General features: G+C 38.7%; 1 non-coding gene across 1 annotated transcript; it reads left to right on the top strand.

Annotated features, from left to right (window-relative positions):
• Positions 1-1,341: 1,341 nt before the first annotated feature.
• On the top strand, positions 1,342-1,464 carry LOC127484050 (small nucleolar RNA SNORA33). The gene has a single exon (XR_007910831.1). It is a non-coding gene; the product is annotated as a small nucleolar RNA SNORA33 (small nucleolar RNA).
• The last annotated feature ends 15,337 nt before the right edge of the window (positions 1,465-16,801 follow it).

The raw sequence follows: 16,801 nt of genomic DNA, 5'->3' as shown, positions 1-16,801 counted from the left end.
TATAGATATAGCTGACTTTGATTAAAGCAAAGAAATTACTCAGAGACTACGATTCTAGGCTCACCTGGAACCAAAGCCAAAGCCAAAAGCCAAGTGATATGCTGCATTCTGCCTAAATAAAAGTAATTTCCAATGAAACCAACTCCATAAAGAAGGGACTATTACACCAGATGTGCAGATGTCAAGGGAGAAACACAGAAAACATGAGGAAATAAGGCACCATGACACCTCCAAAAGAACGGTATTTCCCCAGAATTAAATCCCAATAAGGAAATAATGTGAAATGCCAGAAATTCAAAATAATGATTGTAAGGAAACTCAGTGTGATGCAAAAGAATACAAATAGCTTAAAGAAATAAGGAAATAAATGAGTGACATGAATCAAAATTTCACTGATAGATATCATTGAGATGAACCAAACAGAAATTTTGAAGATGGAATCTTCAATCAATGAAATAAAAAATACAATTGAGCACTTTAACAGCAGAATAAAGTGGAGGAAAGAATTTTTGATCTGGAAGACAAGACTTTTGAAATAACCTAATCAGACAAAAATAAAGAGAAAAGAATTAAAAATAAAGAAAGTCTACATGAAATATCAGACACTGTTAAATGACCAGATATTCATATTGTAGGCATTCCCAAAGGAGAAGAGAAGAAAAAAAAGGTGCAGAGAACGTACTAAGTCAAATAGTTGAAAATTTCCCAGGTCTTGAAAAAGAGACATGGACATACAGATATAGGAAATGCAAAAGACTCCAAGTAGACTCAACCTAAAGAGATCTTCTCCAAGGCATACTGTAGTCAAATTATCATAAATTAAGGATAAGGAGAGAATCCTAAAGAAAGTAAGAGAAAAACATCAAGTTACATATGAAAGAAAACCAATTAGACTAACATCAGACTTCTTAGCAGAAGCCCTCCAGAGGCCAAAAGGGAGTGGGATGGAATATTCAAGGTCTTAAAAAAAAAAGAAAGAAAGAAAACGAAACAAAACAATAGCAACAACAAACCCCAAACTTCCAACCAAGGATATTACAGCCAACGAAGCTATCGTTTAGGAGTGAAGGAGAAAAAGTATTTTCCTGATGTACAGAAACTGAGAAATTTCACTACCACCAGACCAACCTTATAAGAAATTCTGGAGTGTCCTGCATTAGAAGTAAAACATCATGAAAACACATGACACTACCAATTTTGCTAACAGAGCAAGTATGATCAGTAACCAATCAAAGTGACATGCATTAGTTCTTATCATACTAAACTTGACTATAAGTGGATTAAGTTCCTCAGGCAAAAGATTACAGCTGCCTGAATGGATAAAAAGCGAAGACCCACTGTGTGCCACATATAAGAAACTCACTTCATTTCTGCAGAAATTTAGAAAAAGCTGGCAATAGTAATGCCGTGTTATGAATCTTAAGGACATTGAAGTCACTGAGGTACCTGAAAATGGCAACAACAACAACAAAAACTCACTTCACGAATAAAGATACATACAGACAGTGAAGGACTAGAAGATATAAACCAGGCAAAGGGAAACCCAAAGCAAGCAGGATATGTTTCATTGTATTAGATAAAACAGACTTAAAATTAAAAAACTGCAAAAAAGAGAGAAGAACATAATATGTTAATAAATGAATCAATTCAGCAAGAAGATATAGCCATGAAATTTATACACATTCAATACAAAACCACCCAGGTATGAACAGCAAATACTATTAGACCTAAAGTGATAGATAGACTCCAATACAATAATAGTAGGTGACTTCAATACTCACTCTCATCGGTGAACAGATAACCCAGACAATCAACAAAAATACACTGGAGTTGAACCTATTATTGAGCTAATGGACCTTATAGACATTTATAGGACATTTCACCCAACAACTACAGAATACACACTCTTCTTATCAGTAGATGGAACATTTTCTAGGACAGACCATACACTAGGTCACAGATCAAGTCTTAGCACATTTAAAAAGACCGAAATTATATCATATATCTTCTCAGACCACAAAGGAGTAAGATGAGAAATCAACAAGAACCACAGAACATTAAAAAACACATGGAAAGTAAATATGCTACTGAATCACCAATGAGCTATTGAAGATATTAAAAATGGAATTAACTTTCTTGAAATAAAATGAAAAAACAACACACCAAAAACTGTGGGGTACAGCAAAAGTAGTACTAAGAGGGAAGCTAATAGCATTAAGTACTTAACATTAAAAAAGAAATGTCTCAAATAAATGATCTAATGATGCATCTTGAAGACAGAAAAAACAAGAATAAATCAAACCCCAAATCAGCAGGAGGTGAGAAATAAGGATCAGAGCGCAAAAAAATGAAATTCAAACTAAAAAAATAGAAAAGATCAACAAAAAAGCTAGTTTGAAAGGAGAAACAAAATAGATATTTAGTCAGACTAACAAAGCGAAAAAGGAAAAACTCAAATTAGAGATGAAAAAGGAGACATTACAACTGATACCACTAAAATACAAAGAATCTTAAGAAACTACTATGAAAAACTGCATTGTAACAAGCTGGAAAACCCCAAAGAAGTGGATAAATTCCTAGATACATATAAGCTACCAAGATTAAATCAAGAAGATATAGAAAATCTAAATAGATCCATTACAAAGAGATTGAATCCATAATTATAAGTCCTCCATCAAGGAAAGTCTAGGACCTGATGACTTCACTACTGAATTCTACAAAACATTTAAAGAGGAACTAACTCCAAATCTTTTCAAACTATTCCAAAATATTGAACAGGATGGAACTCTTTGGAGGCAAGAATCACCCTGATACCAAAATACAACAAACACAACGCAAACAAAACAAAACAAAACAAAACAAAACAAAAACCACTACAGACCTATATCATTGATATATAGATGCACATATTCTCAACAAAATACTAGCAAACTGCATCCAGAACCACATAAAAAAGATCATAAATCACAATCAAATGGAATTTATCCCTGAGATGCAAGGTGGTTCACCATTCACAAATCAATAAATGTCCTACGCCACATCAGCAGAATGAAAAGCAAAAATCATATTGTCATCAGAGAAATCAACTTTTAGAAATGAATGAAGGTGACAATCCAACGTATCAAAACTTATGGGATACAGCAAAAACAGTGTTAATAGGCAAGGTTAGAGCAATTGGTTCCTACATCAAGAAATTAGAAAGGCAACAAATTTATGAGCTATCAATCCACCTCAAGGATCTAGAAAAACAACAGCAAATCAAACCCTAAACTAGTAGGAGAAAAGAAGTAATTAAAATTAGAGAATAAATAAAGTTGAAACAAAAAAATAAAAAAAGAGCTGTTTTTTTAAAAATATAAATAAAATTGACACACCATTGGCCCAACTAACCAAAGTAAGTGGGAGAAGACCCAAACCAATAAAATTAGAGATGAAAAAGAAAATTTAACAACAGACACCACAGAAATAAAAAAGAATCATCAAAAATTACTACAAAGAACTATATGCCAACAAACCGGGAAACCTAGAAGAAATGAATAGATTCCTGAACACATACAACATACCTAAATTGAGCCATAAAGACAGACCAATAACCAAATGAAAATTCAATCAGTATAAAAGACCCTCCCAACAAAGAAAAGCCAAGGACTGGATGGCTTCACTGATGAATTCTACCAGACATTTAAAGAAGAACTAACTGCAATTCTTCTCGAGCTATTCAAAACAATTGAAAGGGAGGGAATTCTCCAGAATTCTTTCCATGAAGCCAGCATCACCTTAATTCCTAACCCTGAAAAAGATGCAACAGAGAAAAAAAAAATTACAGACCAATTTCTCGGATGAACATAGAGGCAAAAATCTTCAACCAAATACTAGCCAATTGAATCCAACAACACATCAGAAAGATCATTCACTCAAACCAACAAGGATTTATCCCCAGTAAGGAGGGATGATTCAACATTCACAAAATCAATGTGATACATAACATTAACAAATTGAAGATCAAAAACCATGATTATCTCAATAGATGGAGAGAGAGCATTTGATAAAATATAGCACATTTTCATGATGAAAACTTTAAGCAAATTATGTACAGAAGGAACAATCCTCAACATAATCAAGGAAATTTATGACAAATCCATGGCCAGCATCCTATTGAACTGGGAAAGCAGGAAGCACTCCCACTGAAATCCGGAACTAGTCAAGGATGCTCATTCTCACCATTGCTATTCAATATAGTCCTGGAAGTTTTAGCTAGAGCCATTAGGCAAGAAAACAAAATCAAAGGGATACAAATTTGGAAGGAGGAAGTTCATATGCCTATTCACAGGTGATAGGATTCTGTACTTAGGATAATTAAAAGACTCCAATAAGAGACTACTGGAACTCATAGAAGAGTTTGGTAATGCGGCAGGATATAAAATCAACACACAAAAATCAATAGCCTTTGTATACACAGACATGCCATAGCCTAGAAAGAACTTCTAAGATAAATCCCATTTACAATAGTTACAAAAAATTTAAATATGTTGGAATATAACCAAGGAGGTCAAAGATCTCTATGATGAGAATTACAAAACATTAAAGAAATAGAAGACACAAAAAAAGGAAAAATATTCCATGTTCATGCATTAGAATAATCAATATCATCAAAATGTTTATACTACCAAAGCAATTTACAGATTCGTTGTAACACCAATCAAAATACCAAGGACATTCTTCTCAGATATAAAACACATAATGCTGGCATTCATATGGAAATACAGGAGACCCTATATGTAAAGCAATTTTATACAACAAAAATAAATCCAAAGGCATCACAATACCAGATTTCAAGACATATTACAGGGAAGTTATATTTGGCAAAGGGGCTTAAAAACCCCTGAAGCAAGGACAGTCTCTACAACAAATGGTTCTGGGAAAACTGGATTTTACATGTAGAAGTATGAAACGAGACATCTGTCTTACACCTTACGCAAAAATCCACTCAAAATGGATCAAAGACCTAAATCTATGATCCGATACCATAAAATTATTAAAGAACTTTGGGGAAACCCTAAATTTATGATCCAATACCATCAAAGTAGTAGAGAACATTGTGCAAACCCTGCAAGACATTGGAATAGGCAAAGAGTTCTTGGAAAAGATCCCAGAGGCACAGGCGATCACAGCCAAAATTGACAAATGGGATTACATCAAATTGAGAAGATTCTGCACTGCAAAAGAAACACTCAGCAAAGTGAAGTGGCAACTGACAGAATGGGATAAATTATTTGCAAACTATGCAACTGATAAAGGATTAATAACCAGAATATATAAAGAGCTCAAGAAACACAACAACAACAAAACATACAACCCAGTTAAGAAATGGGTAAAGGACTTAAGGAGGCATTTTCAAAAGAGGAAATCCAAATGGCCAACACACACATGAAAAAATGCTAAAGATCACTAGCTGCCAGGGAAATGCAAATCAAAACCACAATGAGATTTCACCTCACCCCATTAGAATGACTTTCATACAGAAATCAACAAACAACAAATGCTGGTGAGGATGTGGGGAAAAAGGTACTCTAATCCTTTGTTTGTGGGAATGTAAACTGGTACAGCCATTATGGAAGACAGTATGGAGATACCTCAGAAATCTGAAAATAGACCTAGCCTGAATATATGACCCAGCCACCCACTCCTGATAATTTACCCAAGGAAAAGGAAATCAGCATATGAAAGAGTGATCTGTACCCCTATGTTTATTGCAGTTCAATTCACAATAGCTATGATAAGGAATCAATCCAAATGCCCATCAACTGAAGACTGGATAAAAACATTATGGGATATGTACACCATGGAATATTACACAGAGGTAAAAAAATGAAATCCTATAATTTGCAACAAAATGATGAATCTGGAAAACATCATACTTAGTGACAAAAGCCAGCCCCAAAGGGACAAATACCATATGTTCTCTCTGACCTGTGATAACTCATAGAGCACCAAAAGACTATCTGTAGAAGTGAAATTGACACTTTAAGAAACAATGACTTGAACAGCCCCCCTTTTTAATACTATTTGTTGAACTCTTTACTTAAGAGTTAAACATATGTGTTATAAAGTTAATTGAAAATAGATCTCAGTAAAAAAATAAGAGAGAGAATAAGAGGGAGAAGGAAAGGGGGTGGAGTTTGGGTGGGAAGGCAGGCAGGGTAGGAAGAAGTACCATGTTCCTAAAGTTGTAATTAAGAAATGTATGAAGCTTGTTAACTGTAAAGTTGTATAGTTCTGCATACAATTCTACATACTGACTTCTAAGGGTATAGTTTAAAAACATGCTATGGGATGCCAAATCCCCCCAAGCCGGGGGTGGCTGGGGGAAGCATTTTAAGTATTAAAGTGGGATAGAATTAAGCATCAAAGTGATCATATAGTTAGGATTAAGTGTTAAAGTGATCATACAAATAGGATTAAGTGTTTGGTAATAATAACAGAATTAAAAAGGCATGAATGCTCCAACATGGGAAGCACTCTGCACAGCAGACTCACTGAAAGATAATCTCTTAAAGTAGCACTCTGACCTCAGAATCTGCCTTTAAGGCATTCTGGTCTGGCTGAAAAGCCCACAAGAGAATTTCAGCCATGAAGAGCAAAGACACTGTAGCAAAAAGCGTCCTACATGAAGGACCTCTGTGGGTGAGACCTCAACAGAAATAAGTGTTCATCAAAGAAGGATGTACTTTACTCTGAAGGGATGAGAGAACTTCTACTTTGCTTATGGCCTTATCTAAATACTAAAGGAGTTTGTGGATTCAAAAGGATTCTATAGCCTAGGCATCTCATGTCAAATGCATTGGGTGATCATGGATTTCATACAGAAGAGTGTTAATTATTAAATAACAGCAGGAGTCACTGTGCACTAACTTCCTACTTAGGACCACTGACCTCAAAAGCTGTATTATGAGAGTTAACAGTAAAACTTATTCTCAAAGATGTACTTCATTTTAGTGTATTAAGTGGAGGATATTCTTATGTCTCACAAGTTTCAGATAAGCCTACGTGCCCAACTCTTCTACTTGTTTCCTAAGTGCTTGTTCAATTAGTGATAAAACTTGTTCTCAAAGAGAAGAAAGTACATTATCACAAAAATTAAAAATAAGAAAGGAAGTAGGAGAAAGTGTGAGAGTGAGTGAGGGAGGGAGGATGGAGTGGGAAGTGTCATTTTGTTCTTAAAACTCTATGAGAGGCCGGCACCACGGCTCACTAGGATAATCCTCCTCCTGCAGCACCAGCACTCTGGGTTCTAGTTCCGGTTGGGGCGCCGGATTCTGTCCTGGTTGCCTCTTTTCCAGTCCAGGAAATGCCCGAGAAGGCATTGGAGGATGGCCCAAGTGCTTGGGCCCTGCACCTGCATGGGAGACCAGGAGGAAGCACCTGGCTCCTGGCTTCTGATCAGTGCAGTGCACCGGCCGTAGCGGCCATTTAGGGGGTGACCAATGGAAAAGGAAGATATTTCTCTCCCTCCCTCCCTCTCTCTCTCTAACTCTGCCTGTCAAAACCGACCAACCAAACAAACAAAAAAAACTCTATGAGAGGTGGCCAGCGCTGTGGCCCAGCGGGTTAATGCCCTGGCCTGAAGCGCTGGCATCCCATATGGTCGCTGGTTCTAGCCCCAGCTGCTCCTCTTCAGATCCAGCTCTCTGCTATGGCCTGGAATGGCAGTAGAAGATAGCCCAAGTCCTTGGGCCCCTGCACCTGTGTGGGAGACCCGGAAGAAGCTCCTGGCTCCTGGCTTCGGATGGGCGTAGCTCCAGCCATTGCAGCCATCTGGGAGTGAACCAGCGGATGGAAGACCTCTCTCTGTCTCTACCTCTCTCTGTAACTCTTTCAAATAAATAAAGTCAATCTTTTTAAAAAAAAACTCTATGAGATACATAGAATTTGTCCCATTTACATAAGTAAAAATTTTAATAAAACCCTCATACTTAGTAAAATAAGCCAATCCCTAAAGTACAGATACCATATCTTCTCCCTGGTCCATGATAACTAATAAAGCACCTAGAAGGTAATCTACATAAGTGAAACTGACACTTTGAGATGCAATGACTTTGAACAGCCCCTGTCCTGGACTGTTGAGGAACAGTTTTTTTTTTTTTTTCATACAATTTGTTGAACTCTTTACTTAATACAGAATTAATTGTATGTATATAAAGTTAGTTGAAAATAGATCTTAGTAACAAATAAGAGTGGGAATAAGAGAGAGAGATGTTACAGGGGTGGGAGGGTGGGTACAGTAGGAAGAATCACTATATTCCTAAAGTTGTATTTATGAAATTCTTGAAGTTTATATTCATTCAACAAAAGGCTTCTGGTTAAAAAAAAAAAAAAAAAAAACCCTTATGAGATTTCACCTCATCCCAGTTAGAAGGCTCTCATGCACAAATCAACTGGCAATAAATACTAGCAAGGATATGGGAGAAAAGATACCCTAATCCACAGTTGGTGGAAAAGTAAACTGGTACAGATACTGTGGAAGACAGTATGGCGACACCTCAGAAAGCTGAAAATAGACCTACCACATGACCCAGCCGTCCCACTCCTGGGAATCTACACAAAGGAAGTGAAATCAGCATATGAAAGAGCTAGCTGTACCCCCATGTTTATTGCAGCTCAATTCACAATAGCTAAGATATGGAATCAACACAGGTGTTCATCAACCAATGACTAGATAAGCTAAATGTAGTATATACACCCTATGTTATATACTCCTCTATAAAAATGAATCAAAATCTGTCTTTGCAACAAAATGAATGCAACTGGAAACCATTATACTTGGTGAACTAAGCCAGTCACCAAAAAACAAATACCATATGTTTTCCCTGATCTGTTATAACAGAATATAAAAAATTTAATACGTATTAATAATATTTAGATTATTAAAATATTAATATTCTAATATTAATATTTAATGTATTTATATAAACATAAATATATTTTATATTATTTTATATAAATATTCATATATTTTAATGTTAATGTTTAAAATATTAAAATTTAATATGTATTAATTAATAATTAACAAAACTAACATTTTGAGAATTGTTTACAATGCTTGTCTCTACTGTTGTGGGTCAGTGTTTTCTCGAATAAATATAATTTTACTTCAACAGGAAAGTATTACAAATAATACCAATCCTAGTGAATAATACACGTGCTGACATATTTAGAGGGAAGTGCAATGACACTTGTATTTTTTTAAATACTTAAAGGTAAGTGACGTTAATGTGGGTAGAGGAATGGATTGGTTGTTATGTGCTAAGTATAGCAAAATGTTATTGGCACTGTCCGGGTAGCAGGTATATTATAGTTCTTCATAGAAAACTTTGCAATATGTTAGAAAATGTTAAATTGTTGGAAATATGAGATTGAAATTGTATTTATGAAGATTTATATGTATCTGCTCTTTTTTTTTTCCAGTGTAATACTTATCACTGGCTTTTGGAGGATTTTTAGTCTGGCATTAGAACATATATTTCAAACCCAAATGTAACTGTAAACACAAGTGTCTTTAATATAGGAGTTACTAAAAAGAGAAAACTCCCAAAATTCCATCCTCCAGCAGAGATGTTTTTAGTATTTTGGTGAATTACCTTTCAGTATTTAAAATATGTTATCTCTTACCATAGTGATTTTATTATGACAATTTTTTAACATATGATTTTAATGACTAAAATACATGGAAACATCACTCAACAGGAATGATAAGATGGTAATAAATTAACCTGTTATTTTTTGAAATGTAAATTGTCAACTTTTCACATAAATGTTCACATGAGAAGAGGTCACAGAAAAAAGAATTAGAAGAACTTCAAACATCTCAGCTTTGAGGTTGGCATTGTGGCACAGCAGGTTAAGCCACTGCTTTCAACCACAGTATCCTGTATTGGAGTGCTGGTTCAAGTTCCAGCAGCTCTGCTTTTGATCCAGTTTCATGCTAACACATCTGGGAAAGCAGCAGATGATGGCCCAAGTGCGACCCACGTGAGAGACTTGGATGAAGTTCTTGGCTTCAGTCTAGAATAGCCCTGGCTATTCCAGCCGTTTGAGGAGTCAACCACCATGGAAGATGGGTCTCTGTTGCTCTTTGTCACTCTGCCTTTCAAATAAGTGAATAAATCTTTTAAAAGACTCAGCATCAACAAATAGAATTAAAGCAGTGCAACAGTGCTTTTAAAATTCTGATGGAAGATTTAATTCACATTTCAATACACAGCCTGTCAACAAAAGGAATAATGCAATGTCTTTAAAAATTTTATTTTTGACAACTCTTTTAGGATGTGCTTTCCCAGAACACGGAGGCAAAAAAAAAAAAAAAAAGACAGTGGAGGACACAGGATCCAGGAAACAGGAATAAAACATGTGCAATGGAAAAAGGAGGGAAATTCCCAGGGAAAAGGAGATTCCCAGAACCTGGGAAGGGAAGTTCCAATGGCATGGCAGGCACAAAGTACAACCAGCCTAGGATTGCAGGACAGGCTGGCGATACCCCTGGGAGACAGTTCTTGACGCAAAAAAGGATAGAATACCCGAGGAGTTCCCACGGCAGAGAAGAGTTTTACTTGTTGGGGAACTGTGGTTCAAGCAATGACAAGTACACATCAAGCTACTTTCATCTCAAATGCTTGAGACCAGGAATGTTTCAGATACCGGACTGCTTCAGATTTTGGAATTTTGCATACGCATAATGAGTCACACCAGGGATGTGACCCGTCTAAACACAAGATTTCTTTCATGTACACCTTATAGACTGAATGCAGTTTTATACACTATTTTTAGTGTGCCTGTATTCTGACTGTGGTCCATCACATGAGGTCAGGTGTGCAAGTTTTCCCTGTGTAGCATCTCATCAACACACAGAAAGCTTTACGTTTTGGAGTATTTGGGATTTTTTTCTCGGATTAGGCATTGTCAATTTATACATTAAAAAGTTGAGGAAATAAATGAGTTCCTCTAGAGAAAACAAGTACACATGGGAAGACTGTTTGTATTACAGGCTTGCCCTGAAAATCTTTATCGGAATAATGTCATCACTTTTTATTCCTTTGAGTAAAAAGTATAAAGCCATATTGAGATTATCAGAGAAGACAAGTGCATATATGTAGTAGGAAGCAGAATATGTAACAAAATCCTTATTTCCCATAGGTGGAAATAGTTAAAACATAAAAATGCAAAGAAAAAACCCATAAGAAGATGTTAGAAATTTGAAGGTAAATACTAGACAACAGCTAACAAGATGCAAAGTTTCCCTGCAGGACAAGAATGTGAATAGGAAAGGATTGGGCAGGTTTTTGCTGTTTTTCCATTATGACTTCTTGAAACTTTAAAAAAAAAAATTATTCTATTTGAAAGACTTAGAGATCTTCCACCTGCTGGTTCACTACCCAAATGGTTGCAATGGCTATGGCTGGGCCAGGCCAAAGCCAGCAGCTTCATCAGGGTCTCCCATGCGGGTACAGGGCCCAGGGACTTGGACCAGCTTCTGCTGCATTTCCCAGGCCATTACTGGGGAGCTGGACTGGAACTGGGGCAGCCAGGACACAAACTGGTACCATGTGGATCCTGGTGTTGCCAGGTGATGGCTTAACCTGCTATGCTACAGTGTAGGCCCCAACTTCTTGAAACTCTTAATGGGAGACATGTGTGTGTTCTGCCAGCCCATGCTGAGCTACCTCCAGACAGCCTGAGTGGGGCTTGCAAAGCCCAGCCACATTATGCTGCAACTCCCCTATAATGGCCTTTCATGGGTACAGGACTGCACTTAACTTCTGGGTAGAATTTTTAGATTTTTCGTCTTACTTGCAAGGAGGGGAGAGTGGGGAAAGAGAGGGGGAGTGGGGGATAGAAAGGGTAGAGACTGAGGGGAGAGAAGAGAGGGAGGGGAGGGAAGAGAGGGAGAGTGAGAGAGGGAGGGGGAGGGAAGAGAGGCAGGGGGAGGGAAAATTCCCCTATTTACTTGTTCACTCCCCAGATGCCTCCAACAGCCAGTTCTGAGCCAGGCTGAAGGCCAGGATCTGGGAAAGTCCATCTGGATCTCTCACGTGTACATGTACAGCAGGGTCTCAAGTATTGAGCAATCCTTTGCTGCCTTCCAGGATGCATTAGCAGGAAGCTGGATCAAAAGCAGAATGGCCAGGGCTCAAACCAGGCCGTCTTACATGGTACTTTAGTGTCCTAAGCCGCAATTTAAGCTGCTGCAACAAATGCCCACTGCAGGGTATAATTTCTTACATCATCACCAAACCCATCCGGGACATTCATTGCCCAGACCTCTCAGGTAGTGCCTAGATAGCTCAGGGGTGTAGCTGAATTATTGCTGTGAAAGAATGACTGATCTGTAGACATGCCAACTAATTGAAGGCTGGCAGGGGCTGGAGGGACTGTCCAGAGACCACCACAGTACCTCGTCTTGGAGAGATTTGCACAAAGCTAGATGAAGGCTTTTGGACGATGCTGAGGAGACTTTTATGTTAGAGGATTAAAGTAGATAACCGAGTTTCCTCCATCTTGAGATTCTAAGGAGCTTCTTTCTCTGGGCCCGGTCTACAATTGCAGGCAAAGTATTAGGACCCAGAACAAGGTGCTAATCATCTCTCTACCTCTTAATTTTTCCATGAACATTGAATACACTCAGTATCTTCCTCTTGCCTTTCAAATGTTCCTCGTGTGTTTGAAAAGAATGTACTATACGTTTTTGGCAATCTATATTCCATGTGCTTAGATTAAGCTTGACAAATGTGTTCAAATGTCTACAACCCTGTTTCTTGCTTGCTCAAGCCATCAATTATTTATATCATGTGAAACCTTTCACTAAGAGTGAATTTAGCCATTTCGGTTTGTAGTCATCTCAATTTTTAAAATGTATCTTGTGGGGCCGATGTTATGGCATAGCAGGTTAGGCCTCTGCCTACAGCACCAGCATCCTATATGGGTTCACAACTTGGCTGCTCCACTTCTGATCCAGCTCCCTGCTAATGTGCCTGGGACAAGCAGCAGAGGATGGTTCAAGTGCTTGAGCCCCTGCACCCACATGGGAGGAAGCTCTGGGCTCCTGGCCTCAGCCTGGTTCAGCCACAGCTGTTGCAGCCAATTGGGGAGTGAATCAGCAGATGGAAGCTCACTCTCTCCCTCTCTCTATCTCCTCCCTCTGTATCTCTGCCTTTCAAATAAATAAAAATATTTAATAAAATATGTTTTGTCCACAATGAGGTTTCGCCTCACCCCCGTTAGAATGGCTTTCATACAGAAATCAACAAACAAATGCTGGCGAGGATGCAAGGGAAAAGGTACCCTAACCCACTGTTGGTGGGAGTGTAAACTGGTAAAGCCACTATGGAAGACAGCATGGAGATTCCTCAGAAATCTAAATATAGACATACCATATGACCCAGCCACCCACTCCTGGGAATCTACACAAAGGAAGTGAAATCAGCATATGAAAGAGCTATCTGTACCCCCATGTTTATTGCAGCTCAATTCACAATAGCTAAGACATGGAATCAACCCAAATGTCCGTCAACTGAAGACTGGATAAAGAAATTATGGGACATGTATGCTATGGAATACTACACAGTGGTTAAAAGAAAAAACAACCTGAACACCGGACATTTGCCACAAAATGGATGAAATAAGCCAGTCCCAAAAGACAAATACCCTATGTTCTCCCTGACCTGTGATAACTAATAGAGCACCTAAAAGGCAATCTGTAGAAGTGAAACTGATCATTTGAGAAGCAATCACTTTGAACAGCTCTTGTCTTGGCTGTTGAGGAACAGTTTGCCTTTTTTCTTTTCTCTTTTTATTTCTAATGCTATCTGTTGAACATTTGCCCAAAATGGAGATAATCATATGTGTACGAAATTAACTGAAAATAGATTTTAGGAAAAAAACAAGAATGGAAACGAGAGGGAAGGGGAAGAGGTGTGAGAGTGTGGGTGGGAGGGTGGGCATGGTGGGAAGATTCATGTTCCGAAGGATGTAACTGTGAAATGTATGAAGTTTGCAACTGCAAAACTACATAGTTCTTCATACATTTATACGGACCTACTAATAAGGATATGGTTTAAAAACTTACTATAGGATCCCAAACCTCCTTAGGATGGGTGGTAAAAATATCATTCTGAATGTTAGAGTGAGCATGGGGATAAGCTTAAGTGATAAAGTGATCATATAGATAGGATTAAGTATTTTTTTATTTTTATTTTTTAACAGGCAGAGTTAGACAGTGAGAGACAGAGACAGAGAGAAAGGTCTTCCTTTTTCTGTTGGTTCACCCCCCAAGTGGCTGTTACAGCCAGGAGCCAGGTGCTTCTCCTGGTCTCCCATGGGGTGCAGGGCCCAAGGACCTGGGCCATCCTCCACTGCCCTCTCGGGCCACAGCAGAGAGCTGGCCTGGAAGAGGGGCAACCAGGAAAGAATCCGGCGCCCCAACCGGGACTAGAACCCGGGGTGCTGGCGCCGCAGGCGGAGGATTAACCTAGTGAGCCGCGGCGCCGGCAGAATTAATTATTAAAGTGATCATATAAATAAGACTAAATGTTTGGCAATAATAATGGAATCAAAAAAGAGTGAATGCTCCCACATGGAAGCAGTCCATATAGCAGACTTACAGAATGATAATCACTTCAAATAACACTGTGACCAGAATCAGCACTTAAGGCATTCTGGTCTGGCTGAAAAACCAATGAGAGCAAAACAAAAAGTGTTTTTTGCTTCTATGGGTGAAACCCCAACAGAAATAAGTGGTCATCAAAGAAGGACGTACTGGGGCCAGCACCATGGCTCAGTAGATTAAATCCTCTGCCTGTGGCGCTGGCATCCCATATGAGTGCCAGTTCTAGTCCTGGCTGCTCCTCTTCCAATCCAGCTCTCTGCTATGGCCTGGGACAGCAGTAGAAGATGGCCCAAGTCCTTGGGCCCCTGCACCCACGTGGGAGACAGGGAAGAGGCACCTGGTTCCTGGCTTTGGATCAGCCTAGCTCCGGCTGTTGTGGCCACTTGGGGAGTGAACCAGCAGATGGAAGACATTTCCCTCTGTCTCTCCCTCTCACTGTAACTCTACCTCTCAAATCTTGTAAATAAATACATTTTTTTTTTAAAAAAGGATGTACTTTACTCTGAAGGGAGGAGAGAACTTCCACTTTGCCCATGGCCTTGTCTAAATACAGAAGGAGTCAATGGATTCAAAAGGCTTCCACAATGGCCCAAGTGCTTGGGCTCCTGCACCTGTATGGGAGACCAGGAAGAAGCACCTGGCTCCTGGCTTCAGATCAGTGTAGTTCCGGCGGTGGTGGCCATTTGGGGGGTGAACCAACGGAAGGAAGACCTTTCTCTCTGTCTCTCACTGTCTGTCTTGGGCGTTTCTCCACTGCCCTCCCAGGTGCATTAACAGGGAGCTCGATCAGAAGTAGAACAACCAGACTGAAACCAGCGCCCACATGAGATACCAGCATTGCAGGCAGCAGCTTAACCTCCTGAGCCGCAGCGCTAGCCTCGAGATATTTTATGTAGCTACTGTTGAGATTTATCCATGTATGACTTTTATTAGCATTTTAAAATTTTTGATCTTCCTTCTGGAGTTTTTATTTTTGATAGATTTGTTTTAGAAGTTCTTTTAATAAAGATATCTTGGAAATTAACTCCTATGAAAGTTAAAATTCTGCTTCAAAGATAACATTTCTAAGTATGAATTTATAAACTCATGATGGCTTTCTTTTGGCACTTTCAGCAAACATTACTCCACTTTTTTTTTTCCTGTTGTTGAGAAATCAGTTTTTGATCTACTTGATATGCCTTTGAAAGTAATCTGTTCTTTTTATTCTCTGGCTTCATTGTATTTCTTCTCCCCTAAGGACTGGGGACTACTTTTAAGATCATCTCTTAAAGAGAAAAAAGATTTGAAAGAGGGAGGTATAGAGAGGCAGAGACAGAGAGAGCGAGTGGTCTTCCACCCACTGGTTCACTCCCCAGATGGTTGCAATGGCTGGAGTTGTGCCAATCCAAAGCCAGGAGCTTCTTCTGAGTCTCCCACGTGGCTGCAGGAGCCCAAGGACTTGGGATATCGTCCACTGCTTTCCCAAGCCAAGGCAGAGAGCTGGGTCAGAAGTGGAGTAGCCAGGACTTGAACCAGCACCCATATGGGAAGCCAGCACTCCAGGCTGCAGCTTTGCCTGCTATACCACAGCGCCAGTGCTAAGATCATCTCTTTAACTTGATGTTCTACAGTCTGTCTATAATGAATCAAGGTTAATATTTGTATTTATTCTGCTTGGATCCACTGGGCACTCCGAGTCTGATGATTCACCATTTTAACAGATTCTGGAAGAATTTCAGCTGTAATCTCTACAGAAGATTGCTTATCCCCATTACCTCCTTCTGCAATTATCATTAGGTGTAGCTCAAACTTGTCGATCTATGCTCTATGACTTTTGATTTTTTCTTTTGTATTTTAAATTTCTGTATCTTGAGTTGCATTATAGTTAATTCATTTGTCCTGTGTTTCACTGCATGAAGTCTCTTTTCAGCTGCATCTAATCTGTTTCACCTGTCATTGTATTTCTAACTTCAACTTCTAAACGTTTTGCGTGGCTTTCAAAGACTAAATTCCAGCTATTTGAGAACTTACATCTTCCCATGTTTTAAGTACTATTCACTTTTTTCTTAGCTATGTTAGACAAGTTATTTTGTTACTGGAGGAAATTATCAGTCCCTTTTTGGACAGTCAACTCACCAGACAAGAGTTGGTAATAGGAAGGGA

The sequence above is a fragment of the Oryctolagus cuniculus genome, chromosome 12 (genome assembly GCF_964237555.1).
Source record: "Oryctolagus cuniculus chromosome 12, mOryCun1.1, whole genome shotgun sequence".
NCBI classification, from domain to species: domain Eukaryota; kingdom Metazoa; phylum Chordata; class Mammalia; order Lagomorpha; family Leporidae; genus Oryctolagus; species Oryctolagus cuniculus.
This window is presented reverse-complemented; position numbering and strand designations above follow the sequence as displayed.